The sequence below is a fragment of the Triturus cristatus genome, chromosome 4_2, assembly GCF_964204655.1.
Source record: "Triturus cristatus chromosome 4_2, aTriCri1.1, whole genome shotgun sequence".
Classification (NCBI taxonomy): domain Eukaryota; kingdom Metazoa; phylum Chordata; class Amphibia; order Caudata; family Salamandridae; genus Triturus; species Triturus cristatus.
The window spans coordinates 329,683,927-329,702,900 of NC_140586.1; the positions used below are offsets into that span (position 1 = coordinate 329,683,927).

At 46.4% G+C, this 18,974-nt stretch overlaps 1 protein-coding gene across 5 annotated transcripts in view; it reads right to left on the reverse strand.

Annotated features, from left to right (window-relative positions):
* Nucleotides 1-18,974, reverse strand: part of LOC146833815 (dimethylaniline monooxygenase [N-oxide-forming] 2-like) — a 540,028-nt gene that overhangs the window by 507,027 nt on the left and 14,027 nt on the right. The window lies entirely within an intron of this gene.

Sequence of the window (18,974 nt, forward strand, 5' to 3'; positions counted from 1 at the left end):
CTCTTTGCCATACTTTGTCCGGACATGAAATGGGACTAGGCACAGGGGAAGCTGTAGTGAGATGTTTATCACTATACGAGCATTGTACACAATCTCTGACTAAAACCTCTACCTCTCGATCAATGCTGGGCCACCAAAAGTCATTGCAAATTTTTCGCTTAGTGGCAGTCATACCTAAATGACCTAAATGAGCGGTTTTAAGAATTGTTGACTCTAAAACATTTTGGAGAAATTAACCTTCCACCCCTGACCAGTAAATTATTCTCAATTGAAAGTTAATCGGCTATTTTGCAATATGGCTGTAAATTTACATCAATGGATTTTTCTTTGGGCCATCCTGTAACAATCATTTCCATTACCTGTTTCAGTACAACATCTGATTTTAATGCATCCAACCACTCACTCATGTTGGCACAAATTACGGTGCCCGCCACACTGGCAATAATGCATTCTTCAACTTCCTCCAGTACTTTGGATTATTTAACATGATCATCTACAGGAAGTCTAGACAAGAAATCTGCTTTAAACTTCTTACCTCCAGCAATATGGAATACAGAAAAATTTAACTCAAGCAATTTGGTGGACAAACAAGACAATCTGGCAGCGGAATTCTTGATTTTGTTGCCCGATAATATGTCCACCAACGGCTTGTGATCAGTTCTTAAAAAGAACTTCCTTCCCCATAAGTAGGATTTGAACTTCTCAATCCCCCACACACAAGCAAGCATCTCTTTTCGATAACAGAATATCTAAGTTCAACGTCTTTCATCCTTCTTGAAGCAAAACCAATTGTAACTTCTTTGAGACCCACCACTTGAGAAAGAACAGCACCTATGCCGTACAAACTGGCATCAATAGTAATATAGGTATCGCGACCTTCAACATATGCCTGAAGTGCAGGAGCAGACAAAATGCTATCTTTAATTATTTGAAGATGCTCCTGACAAGTAGCAGTCCAAACAAAATCAGCATTCTTTTTGAGCAAACCTCTGAAACATTCAGTCAAACTAGCATAGTATTTTTAATAAATTTTGCATAAAACTCACAAAACCCCATGAAAGACTTGAGCTGTTCCTTATGGTGGGATGAGGAGCATTGACAATACCGTCAACAATGCTGGGTTTAGGTTTAATACCTTCATGTGAAAGGATGTGGCGTAAATATTCGATTTCATTGACCACAAAAATAATACATTTGTAATCCCTTAAAGTGATACCGTTCTTTTGTAAAATAGTGAGAACTTGTTCAGTAACCATATTATGATATTTGAGTGAAACAGTGTGCACAAGAATATCATCTTGAAAGATAACAACATTAGATATGTCCTTGAACATGGAAGTCATCACTTTTTGAAAAACGGAGCCTGCAGAGGCCAATCCAAATGGCATGCGGCAAAATTGAAATGTGCCATCAGGAGTAACAAAAGCAGTCAGATGGCGAGACTGCTCATCTAAGATAACCTGATGGTAAGCTACTCTTAAGTCAAATTTAGAAAACTACTTGGATTCACCAACTGCAGAAATAAGGTCATCAATCCGTGGAAGAGCAAAACTCTCAACCCAAATTGCGTTATTGAGGGACCTTAAATCCACACAAAGACACAATTCTCCAGACTTCTTTTTGGCATGAACAATGGGAGACAACCATAAAGTGGCATCCACTTTCTCAATGATTCCATCTTTTTGCATTTCGGATAACATAACAGATAATTCATTTCTGATAGTATGAGGTTCCTTTTCGTAATTTGTGTTTAACCGGGACCACAACATCTTTGACTTTAATACAATGAGAAAAATTCTTAATGCACCCATTTTTGTCCTGAAACACGTCAACAAACTTAGTTTTCCAAGGGACCTGAACCTCTACAGCATTGATCAAAGAGACAGGAGTTTTCTGTCCAGGTTTGATGATCATACCAAACTCAGCTTGATGCCACTAACCCAATACATTAATACCTTTAAAAGCTACATACACCTTGCCATGTATAGTTTTGCTTTCAAATTTGATATTAGCCCAGAAAAACCCACTCAATTCAATTCTGCTCCCTTCAAACGCAGTAGTGATGACATCAGGAGGTAATAAACCCTTGTGGGACCAAAACTCTTTGCATTTGTTGATAGAAATAATAGTAATTCTGGCACCTGAATCAATAAGTAGTGGAATACCACAGCCATCAATTTCTATATGTACCAAAGCATCACTTATCTTTTCACTGGAGTGAACGTTGTTGATTTCAACACATAACATAAGTTCTTCAACTTTCTTTTCAACAATGGCTTGATCATCTTGCATAGTTCACTCTTTTTTTTTTTTTTTTTTTTTTTTTTAGCAGCATTTGTTTTTTGCACTATTTTTTTTTTTTTTTTTTTTTTGAAACCGATTATTACATCCATAAAAAGGTTACAGTTATGGGCCTACAACCGCACGGCCGGCCGCTAGAGCATCACAATTATAGTACATACAGACAGTAAAAGTCTCTCAGCGGTGCACAGTAGAAACACAGGAGTAATCAACGGTGCAGGCCTCACGGCGTCCTGCCACAGAGTACGGTTTCATTTTAAAGACTAACAACGACAACAAAAACCACAACTGCAAGGCAACCCAAGATTCAAGGTGACAACACTTGCTCCATAGTGGGGGATCCAGATTGGCAGGAAAGATCTGAAGAGGGGGATGGGAGGAGATCAAGGACTGGGGGGCCGCGTGCCCGCGGCCAAGCAAGGGGGTACAGCTAGGGAGACGGAGCAGGCGAGGCAGCCGGCAGCTGTGGCGGCTCACAAATGCCCCCACGGTAGGCGTTCCAGGGGCCCCAGATTTTCACCCACGCCCCAGGCTTACCCCTCGCCACATACACCACCTTTTCACGGAACATACACCAATCCATGTGCTCTTTCCAGGCCGACACCGCAGGGGGCCTCTGGGATCCCCACAATTGAGCAATATCACGTTTCGCTATCATGTATCCCAGAGTCACCCACCGCGTCTGCGGAGCCGAATAGTCATTCGGTTCCCATACATTCAACAAGCACCTCCTCGCTTCAGGCAGCAGCGCTACACGCGTGACCACACGCAGGACCTCATGCACACCACGCCAGAATCGCTCCACCTTCGGGCACTCCCACAGTGTATGCATAAAAGTCGCCAACGCACCACAGCCACGCTTACACAGTCCGTCCACGGCAAAACCCATGCGTAGAAGCCGTGGCCCCGTCACGTAGACCCGGTGAAGGATCTTGAGCTGGACGAAACGAAGGCGAGCCGGGATGGCCACCTCTTTTGGAGAGGCCACCGCGGACATCCAATCCTCGTCGTCCAGCTCCAGCCCGTCGGCCACCCAAGCCTCGCGTAAACTAGTTAACAGGCACGATCTATCATTAATCAGCTTCTTATATATGAGGGAGATCGTGCTGTCCGGGACATGGCCATCCAGCACTCTGTCCTCCAGGGGGGAAGACTCCGGAATGGATGCAACATCCGGGAAGACGGAGCCCAGCGCATGGCGGACCTGTAGGTACCGAAAGTACTCACTGCCCTGCAGCTGGAACTCCGCCTGCAGCGTCTCAAAAGTTTTGAATCCCCCCCTCGTCCAGAGATCCCCCACTGTGCTGATTCCGATCGTGTCCCACTTCTCGAAGCCCTTTGATGTCCACAGGGAGCCCAGCCTCTCGGAGGCATACAGTGGAGACGCCCGGGTCAAACGGTCCTTCCACCCCATAGCTGCATTAGCCGCGTGCCAAACCCGCACCATGACACGCGTCGGTCCCGTCAGACGGGAGTCGGGCGCGCCAGAGTACAGTGCTCGATTGTAATCGCCACCGGGAAGGAGCATCTTGTCCATCTCGAATGCCGGGTTCAGGGCGGGCCCGTAAAGGCCATGATTAATTGCAGCTAGCTGGGAGGCCCAGTAATACCGTTTAATGTCCGGGAGGGCGACCCCTCCATCGTACCACGGGAGCGTCAGTTTAGCAAGAGCAATACGCGGCCTCCCGTCCCAGAACAGGCGCCGCTGAAGGCCCTCCACCTCACGAAAGTAGCTTGCTGGGACCATGTCCATAGTGTTCTGGAGGGCATAGAGGAAGCGCGGCAAGGACATCATTTTAAACAAGGCCGCTCGACCGAGCGGCGAGAGCGGGAGACGCCGCCAGCGCACCACATCCTCCTTCAAACGCTGGAGAGGGGGCAGCAGATTCCGCTCATAGCGGGCCTCCGGGTCAAGAGTGATATATATACCCAAGTACCGGAAACCCTGGGAGGCAATCTGGATCGGGCAGTCCCGCGGGAGGACCGGAGCCTCCCCGGAAAGTACGTAGACACAGGATTTCGCCCAGTTAATGACTAGGCCTGAGTTGCGACCGAAGGAGCGCAACACATCAACTAGGACGATCAGGGACTTGCGCGGGGAGGCGAGATACAAAAGGATATCGTCCGCGTAGAGGGACACACGGTCCTCGTGCTCGGGGGTCCAGCGGAGACCACGGATGGAAGGGTGCCACCGCAGCCACTCCGCCAGGGGCTCCAGGGCCAGGGCGAACAGAAGAGGCGACAGGGGACAACCCTGTCGCGTGCCCCGTCCCAGCGCGAACGGGGTCGACACACGCCCGTTCACCACCACCTGCGCCATTGGGCCCGAATATAGTAATTTGACCCAGCTGATGAAACCCGGGCCGAACCCAAACTTCGCGAGCATCGCCCAGAGATATGGCCATTCGAGCGTATCAAACGCCATGGTGGCGTCCAAGGACGCCAAGATGGCTGGCTCCCGCACAAATGGAACACGCGCAAGCACGCCGTGCAAGCGCCGTAGATTAAGCGCCGTGTTGCGGTGCGGGATAAAGCCCGATTGGTCTTGGTGGACCAAATCGCCCACCACGCCAACCAACCGGTTAGCCAACACCTTGGCGAGGATTTTGGGCTCCGCGTTCAAAAGCGAAATCGGCCGATAGGATGTGACCCGTTCACGGGGCTTTCCCTCCTTATGGATTACCACAATTGTAGCCAGACGCTGGTCCGGCGGGAGGGAGCCCTGCGAGTGAGCCGCGAGGAACATCGCACGCAGGTGGGGCGCCAGCACATCCGGGCGTAGCTTATATAGCTCAATGGGAATGCCATTGGGGCCCGTGGCCTTGCCAGATGAAATCGAGCGAATAGCTGAGGCAATTTCGTCCGAGGTGGGAGGAACGTCCAGCGAGTCTCTGTCTTCCGCCGTAAGGGAGGGGAGTGCAATATCCCGAAGCAGGGCACAGGAGTCCGCCTCCGAACAGGGAGAAACAGGGGAGTAGACTCCGCGGAAATAATCCGCGAAACAGGAGACAATGGCTTCCGGCTCCGTGGCACACGCACCATCCACGCTCTCAATCAAAGGCACCACTCGGCTCGCTCTCTCTCTCTTATCCAACCACGCAATCAATTTACCGGCCTTATCACCCACATCGTACAAGCGCCCCTGCTGCTCTCTACCAAGGCCCCTGGCCGCCTCCGTGACGAGGGCCCGGTAGGCCGCCTGCTTTAACTGCAGAACATGTAACTTGGCGTCCGTTACCCCGTTCCCCAGGTCACCCTCCAATTCCGCAATCTCGGCCTCCACCCGGGTCACCTCCTCCCGCTCGCGCCGCCGGGCGTTGGCAATAAAGGAGAGGGCCTCCCCTCTAAGAACCACTTTGAAAGCCTCCCATAGGGAGAGGGCAGATGGGACCGACCCCACATTCTCCTCAAAATAGCGCTGCAAGGATGTGATCAAGTCGGCACGAATGGTGGGGTCGCGCAGATACCAGGCGTTGATCGGGGCCACCCTGCCATCCCCCCTCGGGATGACATCGAAATGCAACAACAATGGGGAGTGGTCTGAAATACCCCGTGCCAGATGGCGCACCTCTCCCACCCTCCCCGCATGGGCTGCTGGGACAAGGATGTAATCAAGCCGCGAGAGACTACCATGGGCCCCCGAGTGGAAGGTGTATTGTTGCAATACGGGATGCTTTAGGCGCCAACAATCCACCAGGCCCAGTGTGTCTAAAAGGCCAGGCAGCCACGCCTGTGCCCGGGGGAGGTCCCTAGGGGGATGGCGATCCATAGATCCAGAAACAACCGCATTAAAGTCCCCTCCCACCACCAAGAGGCCACTCGGAAGTTCCAGAAGGAGGCGCCCCAGGTCCGCAAATGTAGTGGCCTGTAGCCCAGGCGGGACGTACACCGACACAAAACTGAACACTCTACCCTCCATACGTCCCGCCAGAGCTGTGTAACGTCCCCTCTCATCGTGGTGCACCTCATCAATCTCCAGCGGGAGCGAGTTCCTAACCATAATACCCACCCCCCGCGAGCCCGAGGTGAAGCCAGAGTGGGCCGCCAAACGATATCCCCTCCGATTCATTGCATGAAAGGTGTTACCTATAAGGTGCGTCTCTTGCAGAAAGACAACATCTGGTGAAATACGTTTTAAATACTGCAGGACCACACCACGCTTAATCCTATCCCCCAGACCGTTAACATTCCATGACAACACCGTCAAGTCCCTACCCCCCATCATACGTCAAAACAATCGGTCGTCCCCCACCGAGCAGTCTAAAGACAACAAAACAGCTGCAGGATTGCCTTGCGGTACAAACAAACAACACACCCCCCCCACCCCCCGGTCCCAACAAAACTCCCCCCTCCCTGCACCCCTGCATGAGCCCAGACAGCCCCCCCAAAGTGCAGTGTGCCTGTCGCCCCGTAGCTAAATACTAACTAGTCCCCCAGAGGAGGAGGGAAGCCCCCAGCAGGCCCCACATGACCTCCATGGGAGGGGAACCTACAGAAGCAGTATGTGGTGAAGGAACAATGTCCCGAGCAAGGCAATACAGTCACCCCTCAATTCTGATCCAGCGGGCCCTCCTCGCCAGCCGCGCTCCCCCCACCCCCCCGGCCCCGATCCCCAGGCAAGGTGTCCAACCAGTCCCCAGCCGCCTCGGGCCGGTCGAAGAAGTGCGTGCGACCATCCACCTCCACCCGCAGCTTTGCCGGGAAGAGCATTGAGTACTTAAGATTTAGGTCCCTTAAGCGACGTTTGACGCCAATAAAGCTCTGCCGCTGCTTCTGGACCGCCGGGGTAAAGTCTGGGTAGAAGTTTACGTCCATGTTGTCCAACCTGACCGGTCCCTGTTGCCTGGAGGTCTGGAGGATGGCATCTCGGTCCCGAAAATTAAAGATTCGGGCAATAAGGGGCCGTGGCGGGGCACCGGTCTTAGGGCGGCCCCCGGGGACCCGGTGGGCACGTTCCACCGCAAAAAACTTACTCAGCCCCCGGGGCTGGAGGTGGGTCAGGATCAAGTCTTCCACGAAGAGGTCCGCCGCCTCCGCCTCACGTCCCTCCGGCACACCAATAATGCGGATATTATTCCTCCGGGCGCGACCCTCGGAATCCTCCAGTCGCCGGTCCATCAGGGCGCTCGCCTGGCCAAGCCGGCGCACCTCCTTCTGGAGGGCCACCACGTCAGTCGTGAGGCTCGTTGTGGTGTGGGTCAGGGAGTCGACTCGGTCGTTCGTTTTTGACAAGTCCGCCCTCACAAGTCCCACATCCACCAGGACCGAGTCAATTTTTTGCGACAAGGTGTCAAAACGCTGGTCCACTGAGGCCTTCAGTTCAGCGATGGCGCCCATGACGTCCCGGAGGGTTAGATCCACTGGATGGGCGGGTGCCTCCGTCGGGCCCACCGGGGATGACCGCGCTGTCTCCGGAGAACCCTTTTGGAGCGTGTAGCGGTCCATACTATTGGCCTGGTGCGCCGTACCACGGCGGGTCGTCTTCACCTTCGCCCGGTCGCCATCTTGTTTGGTGGCCATGCTGGCCCTTCCACCGTCGTGCCAAGATCTCCAAACGGGCCGTCACACCAGATCACGGGTGTCAAGGGGGTGACCACAAAGCTGCGGGTCGACCCACCGTCGGCGGGTCAGCTGGGCACCAGGACAAGGCCACACCACCGCACCCCGCTCCGCAGCCCGACCTCGCCAGAGAGCAAGGAGGGCGCAAAAGCGAAAGTGAAAGTGCGGGGCACGCGAGTCGCCCAGCCCCGCTCGCCGCTGTTATTCACCTTGTCCCCGGATCGCGCCACTACTCCAATCCGGGGGGCCGGCGAGGAGAAGGCCGCAACCTTCAGTCGATGTTCCCACCGGTGTTCCGGGTCCGATTCGAGCCCAAAAAACGGGTAATGCCTCAGCTCGGGTTCCCCGACACAGTCCCCTTAACAAGGACAGGATATTTCCAGGATTTATTCAGGAGGTCGCGGAGGTCCTCGGGAGCCTCGCACCTACGCGGCCATCTTGGTTGCGCGCTAGGCTCCTCCTCGCATAGTTCACTCTTGAACATACCTTATAGGAAATGGCTTGCCACCTCTGCAACTTTGCCAAAATGCCCAATTGTTTTACACTTAAAACATTCTTGTGCAACTACAGGACAATTTTTAAAATTAGAAACATGAGATGGTGATCCGCACCTAAAACATTGTATTCTAGGCATGCTTTGAGCAGAAAAGTTGCTTCTACCACCTCTGAGAGTAACGTCATAAGAGCTTGCACTTTTAGAGTTAAAATTGGATTTGGTGGCTGAATTACCAACAGCTATACCAGTAGAGGGTGTAGGATTCTCCAATTGTATAGCGTCAAGTTGTGAACTTTCATACTTTTCGCTATATCAATAGCTTCATCTAATGGTGGATTTTTGCAAGACAAAAGTTTGTTGAATTTTCTTTGAATTACATCTACAAACAATTTAGTCTCTAATAAGTGGAGATGTGAAATTCTCAAAATCACAATAACCAGCCAACATTTTCAGAGCAGTAACATTCGAATCAATGGATTCATTGGGAGCTTGAACACGTGTGAAAAATGTGTGTCTACGAACTGCTAAATTTATTTTGCTCTCAAAGTAAATGCTTAATTGTTTTACTGCTATTTGAAATTCATCAATGTCTCCTCTATCACTGCCTGTGTACTGAGGTAAATGATCAAACACATTTTGTCCCTCCACACCTAACTAATAATACAAAAGACTGCGTTTTCTATCCGGTTTAAACTATAAACCATCAATGGCACTCAGATATGCATTCAAAGATCTGTACCATAATCTCCATTTCAAAGGAGGTTCACCTGGATCTTGTATAAATTGACTAGGCGGAGTAACAGAATGCATAATGAATCTGGAATAAATAAATCGGTAAATAGCAGAGAACCTGAAATATAAATTGGAATAATAAGCAAGAAGAAGCAGAGACCAAGAAAAAAAGAGAAAGAGAAACGAAAAGAAAAAAAATGAGAGGATTTTTTTTAAATACACTCCAATGTCAACATGACATGCATTTCTATAAATAAATAAAAAAATATTTAAACAAAAAAAAAAATGCAGTAACATCGGATGACCACATGGAGTGCTGTGAAACAGGAAGTTGCTGTGAAACAGGAAGTCGCTGTAAAGTAGTGCAAGCAACCACAGTAGAACTCAATAGAAATAAGTGCTCAGGAAGTTGTCAGAAAACTGCAGTGTCTGTTGACAACGTGGAGGAAGAAAACTTCAAGAGGCGGAAGTCATAATTCTGCGTGAGGTGAAGCAATCAACATGCGATGAGACAGGTGAGTCACTGTGTAAAATCTTGGAGTTCACAAATCTTGAATATGAAGCTGTATTAGTGCGAGCGTACGAACGGGATGCTTGATGGCAGGAGGGGCACTTAGACAATGATGATAAGTAGCGTTGAAGGCACTGCGAGCCGAAACACGCTCCAGCGGGTGCGGAAAGGAAAGCACTCAATCCATAAAGTAGCATTGAAGGCACCGCGAGCCGAAACACGCTCCAGCGGATGTGGAAAGGAAAACACTGGATCCGTAGAGATGGCACCGCGAGTGAGCATAAGCTTGAGCGTGTGCAATAATGGAGAGCGTCAAGGCCGGAACACAAATAGCCGCGAGCAAGGAAAAGCTGGAGCGAATGCAGCGCGAGAGGTAATGTGCACAAAAACAAGGAAACAAACCTCTTATTTATATTAAAATAAAATCGGAACGAAAATCCGACAAGAAACCCTGGGCCCTCGATAAAGGAGAAAAAAAAAGGACTACCTGGAGCAGTAAACAAAGTTCTGGAATCACAACAAGGCAGCTTGGAGGATTCACACGTAAAGAAGCATCTCCATGTAGAATTCGAGATGAAAGAAACGATCCCAAGCTTGTCGCCAATTGTAAAGATTGGACAAGTACACATGGAAAGTCTTCTCTTGAATTGTATTGAACACAAAGTAAAACAGTCCTGAGGGCCCACGATATCCTCAGCAAGTGTCAAACATAACAAATACAAACAGAGATGGAACTACTATGACATAGGTCATCAAACTAATAAAATGATTGGTTCTAACCTCAAACATGTAATATAGGGAACAATAAGAAATATAAATGCAGTGAAGAATAAATGAGAAATAGAATGCACAACACCACATCTCTTCTCCTGCTTCATGCGTCGTCTGCGCTGCACGTCGTTGAAATGGAAGCGCCTCCTTTTCCAAACAACGATGCGAATAGTCAGCAAAGTAATTGACTTTGCGAAGTAACGGTATATGCGAAGTAGAAGCATGCAAACTTAAAGCATGTGAAGTAAAAGATCATGCTAAGTAAAAAATGAGTAGTAATGGTAAGTTGCAGTAGTGGCCGCAAAGTAATAGTAGATTACCCCTCCCTCACAGTATAAAACACCTCACCCCAATATCTTCCTGTCGGCAGGCACAGCCATGCTAATTGAAGGAAAGTGGCTTGTGCTGTACTGCATCTCCAACAGTTGGTATCTGCCTTGAGATCTGCAATGGAGTTTGAATGTTGTGGTGCAGGAACTTAATGAAAGAGTTGTAGCCTGTAAATAGGGGAGAAGTGTTCGAGCTGACCACAGCTGTATAGCCACTGCTCATCTGTGATAGGTGGTTCCAAATCAGATCGCCAGCTCTCTAGTGCCTTTAGGACAGTCACCGGAGAGGTGTATTGTGCGATACTGTAAAGGCGCCAAATTAGAACAGCTTGCGTATCATGGGGCATATGTTTTCTTTTGGGTTGCATACATATAGTGTGAAGTCGTCCGCATATAGAGAGACAACCAATTACCTAGATGTGAAGCTAAATCCCCTGTAAGCATGGTGCTGTTGTAGCCGCACAGCTAATACTTCCATCTCAATAGCGAATAAGAGGTGTGATTGGAGACATCCCTGACGCATGCCTCGGGTCATGGGAAAGGGGTCTGACAAAATATTGTTGAATCTAACGCTTGCTGTGGGGTATGTGTACAGAAGGCATATTTGTTTATGAAACTAGGACTAAAGCCAATTCTAGACAGTAGTGCAAATAGATATGACTCTAGGTAATCAAACGCCTTAGTGGTGTCCAAGAAAGTGGCCAGTGCCGACACCCGGGAGTCAAGATGATGTAACACTGCAAATAGTATATGCAGGCTGTGATATGAGGAGCACCCGAGTAAAAAAAAAAACCTGAGTGGCCAGGTCCTACTAAAAAGCGGGGGAGTGGTTTTAGTCTTTGGTGAGTAGTTTGGCATAAATCTTGTCGTCTACGTTAATTAGGGACGGTGGATGATAGGAGTCACAGTTATTAGCGGGTTTTCCCAGTTTGAGAAGTGTGATAATCACAGCTTTCCGGCACGGTTGGGGGCAGGGTTCCAGTTTTCAATGCCTCCTTATACACTATAAGAAGCTGGGGCACCAGTATTGAGGCATAAGACTTCTAGAAAGAGGCGATGAGACCATCTAGACCCAGGGCCTTGTGACCAGGCAGGCCCTGGATTACTTGAATAATATCTTTGGTGGTAAAGGGTTCATCTAGGTATGATCTGTGTATGAAGTTCAGCAATAACAACTGGATCGTGTCGCAGTCTTCATCCAGCTCAGCAGCCACATGGCTGGAGTTAGAAGAGTATAATTTGTGATAAGTTCTGATTAGGACGTTCGGGCTCTCTCACCAGATTATAGTTATTGTCTAATAGCTCAGTGGCATATGTGGACAAACGGAGGGGGGAAAGTGTGATAGCAAGGGTTTTACCAGGCCGGTCGCCCCACCAGGTATAAACATTGAACCCTCAGACCAGCTCTTCATCACACACCTGGACCTTCAGAGAATCCCAGAAGGACTGTCTTGTACTTCAGAGGACTGCTCTGCTGCTACCAGAAGACTGCCCCTTCTGCTTGAAGCTTGCCTCATACTCTCAGAGGGCAGCCTGCTGCTTGCGGCCTGCCTTGCTGCTTGATACCAGGGTGACTCCAAGGTCTAGTTGTCTGGCCTCCCATGTGAGTTTCAGTGCCATAACATGCTCCAGAGACCTTGAACCCTGCACCTGGCCTCTGCGTGGAGTCCCGCCCCCCCTCCCAAGTGGAGCCGAACCAGTCATCAACCCTTGGAAGTGGTGCTCCTCCAGTCAAAACCCGAAACGTGGGACTTATTCATGAAAACATGGCATGAAAACCAACAGAAGACCAGGACCCGTCTGCTCACCGATCTGACGGAGGTTCATCGGCAGTCGGACTGACTTCATGGTAGCTCCCTCTACCTATCTTCTCCACTGAAGCAAATCCTATTAAGCAGGACCTCTCAGAAGAGGTATCTGGCCTTGTGGAGACATTGTCTACAGTCTGCACATTCTTCCTGCTTGAAATTTTCACCTTCCTAAAAAGTGAAAAAGTCCCAACGAAGAAATCTTCACTGCAACTTTGTCCAGTGGCCCCCGACGACACTTCTTCCTAGGACAACGCCAGCTACGTTGGCCCGCAAACTTTACCTTCTCAGAAACCTTTCTTTAAAAAATTTTTAAAGTCCAATGGTAAGCTGAGACGGAGACCAATACACCTCTTATATCAGAACTGCGATCTATCGCAGTCGGCCATAACTCTTCACTTTGCGCTAGTCTCATGTCACTAGACGCTGACAGTTTACACTTTGATGTTTTAGCCACTATTTTTCACTTAAAACCTTACAAATTCATAACTCTGAATCTACTAATTGGATTTAGTTTATTGCAGAGTCAAATGATGTATTATGTGTGTCTCTATTTTCATAAATTGAAGGGGTCTTTCTGGTGCAGTATTTTCACTTTATTATTGTTTTGTGCTGCATAAATACTTAACACACATGACACTAAATTAAGTCTGACTGCTTTTGTGGTCAGCTACCGGAAGGTTAGACACTGGGTAATTTAGTGACTTTTGTGGTTCACCCTGACAAGGATATTGGTTGTTATTTGAGGAGTGTCTTCCTCCCCATCAATCAGCAACCAATTTATTACGTGGACACTTTAAGGTCACTCATGAGAATAGATTACCTCCAGACTTACTGGCCATATCTGCCATCTAATCCTATAAGTTCTTAAAGGCCCCCACCCACAGGAATCCCTTGGCCTCTAATTCACATGAACTACTCTTATTTACCTGGTATGGCAAGCAAGAATCTGTCTGGAAGCAGGTACATTATGTAATTCAAATGCTTTATCACCGCTGCCAAGTTTTAGATTGATTAGGTGTGACAAGTGTACATCAAACAAATATACAAAGTTAGAAACAGTTTAATTAATTCACGAACAAAATATGCGAAAACTGATATTTGAATTTGAATGGGGAAATAAACAAAAAAGTTTTTGTGTTTGATATACAGTCGTTTCTAAATTTGCTGTGCATTGTTTTAAGTTTCAAATCGCATTAAGTCCCAAGGTGGGTGGCAGGGTCCCCGGCTTTCACTAGTGATTCAGTAGGGGTCCACAAAAATCAAAGGGGTTTAGAACAGCTATTCTAGAATATTTGTATAAGCGTATTATTGATAATGCACATTCTGAATAAATACAAAAACATTATAGAGTGTTCTTTAGTCGAACATTTCAGCTATGCAGAGCAGAAACATAAGCTTGCTGTTTCATCACAAGGAATGGTATGTTTTTGTTTTGATCTTTATAACCTTTTTTCTCCTTACTATTATTTCTCCAAAGGTGCGTAATTTATTGTTTGGCACTAAAAAAAGAGTGTCTGTGAGCCAGAGCCCTATCATGTAAGGCGAAATTTGCAAACTAGTATTTTCAAACCTGAAATAAATCACAAGCGTGCCCTTGAACAGGAGCTGCCTGGAGTAACTAAATTCTAGTTTCTGGATCCTGCTATGTAGAAAAAGGAGCATCGAAGAACGTGTAAAATCACATTCCATACACACACACAATCAAAAAATCCCAGTGCTAGAGCGCCTTGAGCATTATGTACAAAACTTGTTTGAAGTCGAAAGCAGGCCGAATTGGAGACTTGCTACCGAATAGTAATTTGGTTTAAGCAAGGTAGTATTTGGAAGGGGCATGTTTAGGATGCCACTTCCAAATACCGAATCACAGTGGTATGCATGAATGTTTTCTAATCGAATTCCAATTTTAAAACATGAATATTTTAACGCCATTTGAAGTAGGTTGTAACTCATTGGCAAATGGGACCCTTCCCCTTTAAGAATGTAAACAAATATATTTTTTAAGAGTAGGCCGTTTCCCCACAGACCACTGTCTGCTCTTAAAAAATGAAACTAGAACGTTTCATTTTCTTTTTTGAAATGCATCCTGTTTTCCTTACATAAAAAAAAATGCTTTTATTGAAAAGCAATTACAGTCAAGGTGGTCTGCTGACCCCAGCACGGCAATATCCAGGTGACCTACCTCATTAATATTCATGAGGTAGGTTGATTTGCAGCCCACTCGGAATCGCTATGTAATATTTGTAAATTTTCTCACATTGGGAATTGCTATTTACTAGTTGCGATTCTATAATTATTTCAATGCCTACTTTTGTACATATGGTCCCTAGATGAGCTACCTGCTAGCCTAATAGCTAGGGAAGTCGATAACAGAGCTGGGGAACCTGGTCCGAGTCTTGGCGGCAACGCTCAACATTGTGTGATTTGGGGCAAATCACCTAATCTCCCTGTGCCTAACAAAAATGAATTTGTCTGCCTGTAATGTAACTGGTGCTAATGTAAAGCGCTTTGATACCTTAAGGTCTAGTTTGCGCCCACAAAAAAAACCTAAAAAAATTCAGTTTCAGTGCGGTGCTGCGAAACAGGCGCCGAAAAGCGTTAGACTACTTTAAGCCATTTAACAGGTGCCAAAACCAAACTTTCGCATTTCAGAAGGGTTTTTTTATCCTACAGTAATAACCAGCTTCCCAGCTGGGCTGGGCTGGGTTGGTTACTGGAAATAAACAGAGACCTTCAATTTATTTCCTGATATATATTAAACAAATAAGTTGAAGTCTATAATTTAAGTCCTGTTTATTATTCAATATTGTATAAGTTATGAAAAAGCACTGTGCCACACATTGAGCACTACAGTTGCAAAATGTGAGTGGTATGTGATGTGATAAATACAATATTTGTATTCAGCACTGTTGTCTTTGTATTAAATGAGTGGTCTGGTTTAACTGTGGCCTTCACCTTCCCATATCCTACATACATTGTATTTTAATCACTTCATCACAATAGATAAAGAACACATAATCACTTGGCATCGAATACCGTGATCAAAGATCATATTTCCAGTTTTTACTGTGTGGCTCTCAGATTTACAGCATATTACGCTATCATACCCCAGCACAAGCAAAATATATAGTCTGTTCTAACTCAACTAATGTGTGTCATTCAAGCAGACATCTTCAACCCTTCTGTGCACCCCACAGCGTAGTGATCTCAATTAGCACAACCTTGTGTCCCCCACATCTCTCAGTGTGGTGCAGGCTTTGTGCTTGGTCTTGTTACCGCCTCTCTTCTGCAGTGGATTACTGTGTGTTGAGTCTGGGCTGTGAGTGAGTAGGTTGGTATGAAGCAGGCAACACATAACCCTAGGACGACAACATGAAGAGCATTGTCGGTGCCAGTGCAAAGTTGGAAAGCTCCTGGAATATCCATTATGTCTGCAGTGTAGTACATCTCCACTCCAAGTAAGCAAAATCTGGTATTTTACTTGTTGTAATAGAATAAAAGTTTTGTTGTCAAAAATGACCTCATCTTGCAGATAGCTAACCAAGTCATTTGTGCCTGGACACTGGGCTCTTAGGTTAATGGACATAACAGGCTGTCTAGTAGTGTGGCGGCTGCAAAATAGTGCTTAAATTACCAGTGCTTTCTTTATGCTTTTATCCAGACCCACCTGGTGCACCTAACTGTGTTGGCTCCCTGGAAGGGCTCCCTTGTCTTTGGAAAAGTGTGAATTCAAGGGGAGGAGGTAGGGCTATTTGCCTTACCACTATCCAATGTCGAGCCCAGGGGGGAGGATGAAACCAAAAATGCAGGTATTATGCCTGGGTGCAATAAAAAATACAAAACAAGGTCTGGTGTTTCAATATACCCTTTTTCAAGCACTAGGGTGCGTATTTGCCCCCTCATTAGGAGCTGCCACTAATAGAAGCACCCACAATAGAAGCACTAATGAGTAGATAACATAGGGGGCGTGGCTTGATGCCAGAAGAAGATGGCCGCTCTTTGGTGAGGCTCCGTGGCACCTTGGGAGGGTTTTCAATCTCAGTACAGACGAACCTCGATTTCAGCCGCAAGAGAAGTGTTCTTCACAGTGCTTAATTTGCAAAATATTAATTGCCAGGGCTCTGACCAGTAGGCCACTGCAGCTTGCATCACCCATCGCCATTGTCATCCCTGCCAAAACAACTACTAACCATCTCTCTCTCGCATGTAAATGCGACAGTTCAGATTATCCCAGATCCCCAAAGCTAAAAGAATGGCTGGGGAGGCAGGTATTAGCAATTTTAGTGTATATTGTATTCCTACACAACTGCTGTTCTGCTCATCTTTAAATTAGATGAGCAGTGCCCCATGTGGTAGACTGTTCTTGGTATGATGTTGACAATAAGGTGCCAGTGCCGAGCACCTGAAACCAATTAAGTGCCGGTGCTGAGCACCGGAAAGCACATGGCTCAAATAAAGCACTGGTCTTTTGAGGAGTGAGGGACCTCTGACTTGAACCATGCAAATTTCGCCAGCTTGCTGTGCGTTTTCTGGCTCCTTTTTGCAATAAATGTGAGTGGTGCGTTTCCCTCACGAAGCTCGCGACCGCCATCATGAATCTCCTTTGTGTCAAACATTTCTATCCTCCCCACAACGCTTCAATTTTGGTGGCATTTTTAATTGCCTCGTATCACTTTTGATACACAAATTTAATCTCTTGTGGGCTTTTCTTATTGAGGAAATGTGGAGGAAGGTAGTTTTACAATATTTACTAATCAGCATGGTTCTTTCACAGGAATTCATATGACATATCTTTCTACTAGATTTCCTACAATGCAGTGAATTACAGGGTACCTCCTTTGAGGGAAGTGTTTCAAATATTTTCTGGTTTCCTACATGAACCGACATCTCTTTTACAAATACATTAACGTATTTTCTCTCACAAGCTCAATAACCTCCCCTAACACTATTTAAATAATATAACTGTATGTGGTTTCTTATCATTTAATGTAACCTTACTTGAGTGTCATTTTTTCTGTCTGTTTATGGGGAGAAGAAAGTCAGTGAGACGCACTTCAACTCTATCTACTTTGTCATCTCAGCAAGAGGATTACAACCCTTTCAACATTCTTCGTTCCAACATGGACAAGGGTCCTTGTAATACACTATCCCCTCCTGTAGGTACAATGACATTTGCATATAATATTCCACTTCCAACTTCGAAACTCATGCCCAAATCAACAGTTTCTTCTACTCTCTTGTCTGGCAAACGTATTAAAAAGCACCCTCCATATCCTGTCACTTCTCCTCCCCCCACTTCTATGAACTTAATTCTGGAGGAAATTTGAGCTTTTTGCCCTTGTATGGAAGAGACTAATAATCGTCTGTAAGCTTTGGATGATATATGGTCATGTATGGAAAACAAGGTTGTGCAAGTGGAACATGTTGACTCTATACAAGCTGTGGTAAATCAGATTCCCACAATGCAATCAGAAATTACAACTCTTAAAAAACAAACTGAAAATCTTGAAAACCACAGCAGGCATAATAACCTAAGTATATATGGTCTGACAGAAGGTCTGGAAGGTTCAGATCCTATCTCGTTTTTCAAGTCATTTATTCCGAACATTCTTGGTATTCCCGACTCTCCAATACTCAATATTCAAAGTGCACATTGCTTGGGTCACAGGCCACGTTCTACAGCTTCATCTACCAAATCAAGAGGTGTCATTATGTATTTCTTAGAATATACTGACTTATTGAGAGTTCTACAAGCAGCCATAATTAAGGGTCGAATGTCTTGGCAGAGGTCTAATCTCTTCTTTTCACAGGATTACGCTAAGGAAACAGCAAATAGGAGAAAGAGGATTTTAGATACGAGACCAGCGCTGGGGAATCTTAATGCCAGATTTGGCCTGTTTCACCCATGTCTGTTCAAAGTAACATATATAAAAACTACAAATTATGAAGACCTGGTTTTGCTACAACGTTTTATAGACAATTGTAGAGAAGAAGAAATGGATGTTACCAGACCCTCTAATGTTTCAAAGTTGGGATGTGCTTTAACTATTTCCTTTTTCAGATGTTTACTATAATACTTTATTCTGGCTGCTGATAGATCCGGATCATTTCAAGGTTTCCTGTTTTCCTTTTTTCTATGTTATGTTCAGCTTCCTGTTTTTGACCCTTGTGATCCTTAGTTCGTTTGGATGGAGTGTCCTTCCTCCGACCTGCCCTGAGTGGTCTGGTCAGTTGGGTCATCTTCCTTATGTGGCTCCACCACCCTCATCTTTGGTATGTCTTTTTCAATGTGTTTGTCTGTCTTTCTCATAAATGGTCTTTGTTTCTTTTATTTCCTCCTCCTTTTCTTCCTTTCTCTCTTTCTTTTATCTATCTCTTTTCCAACAATCTCTTCCCTTTATTATATCATCGTCTTTGCTTCATCCTTTTCCATTCATACTTCATTTCATTATATTCTTTCTTTATAA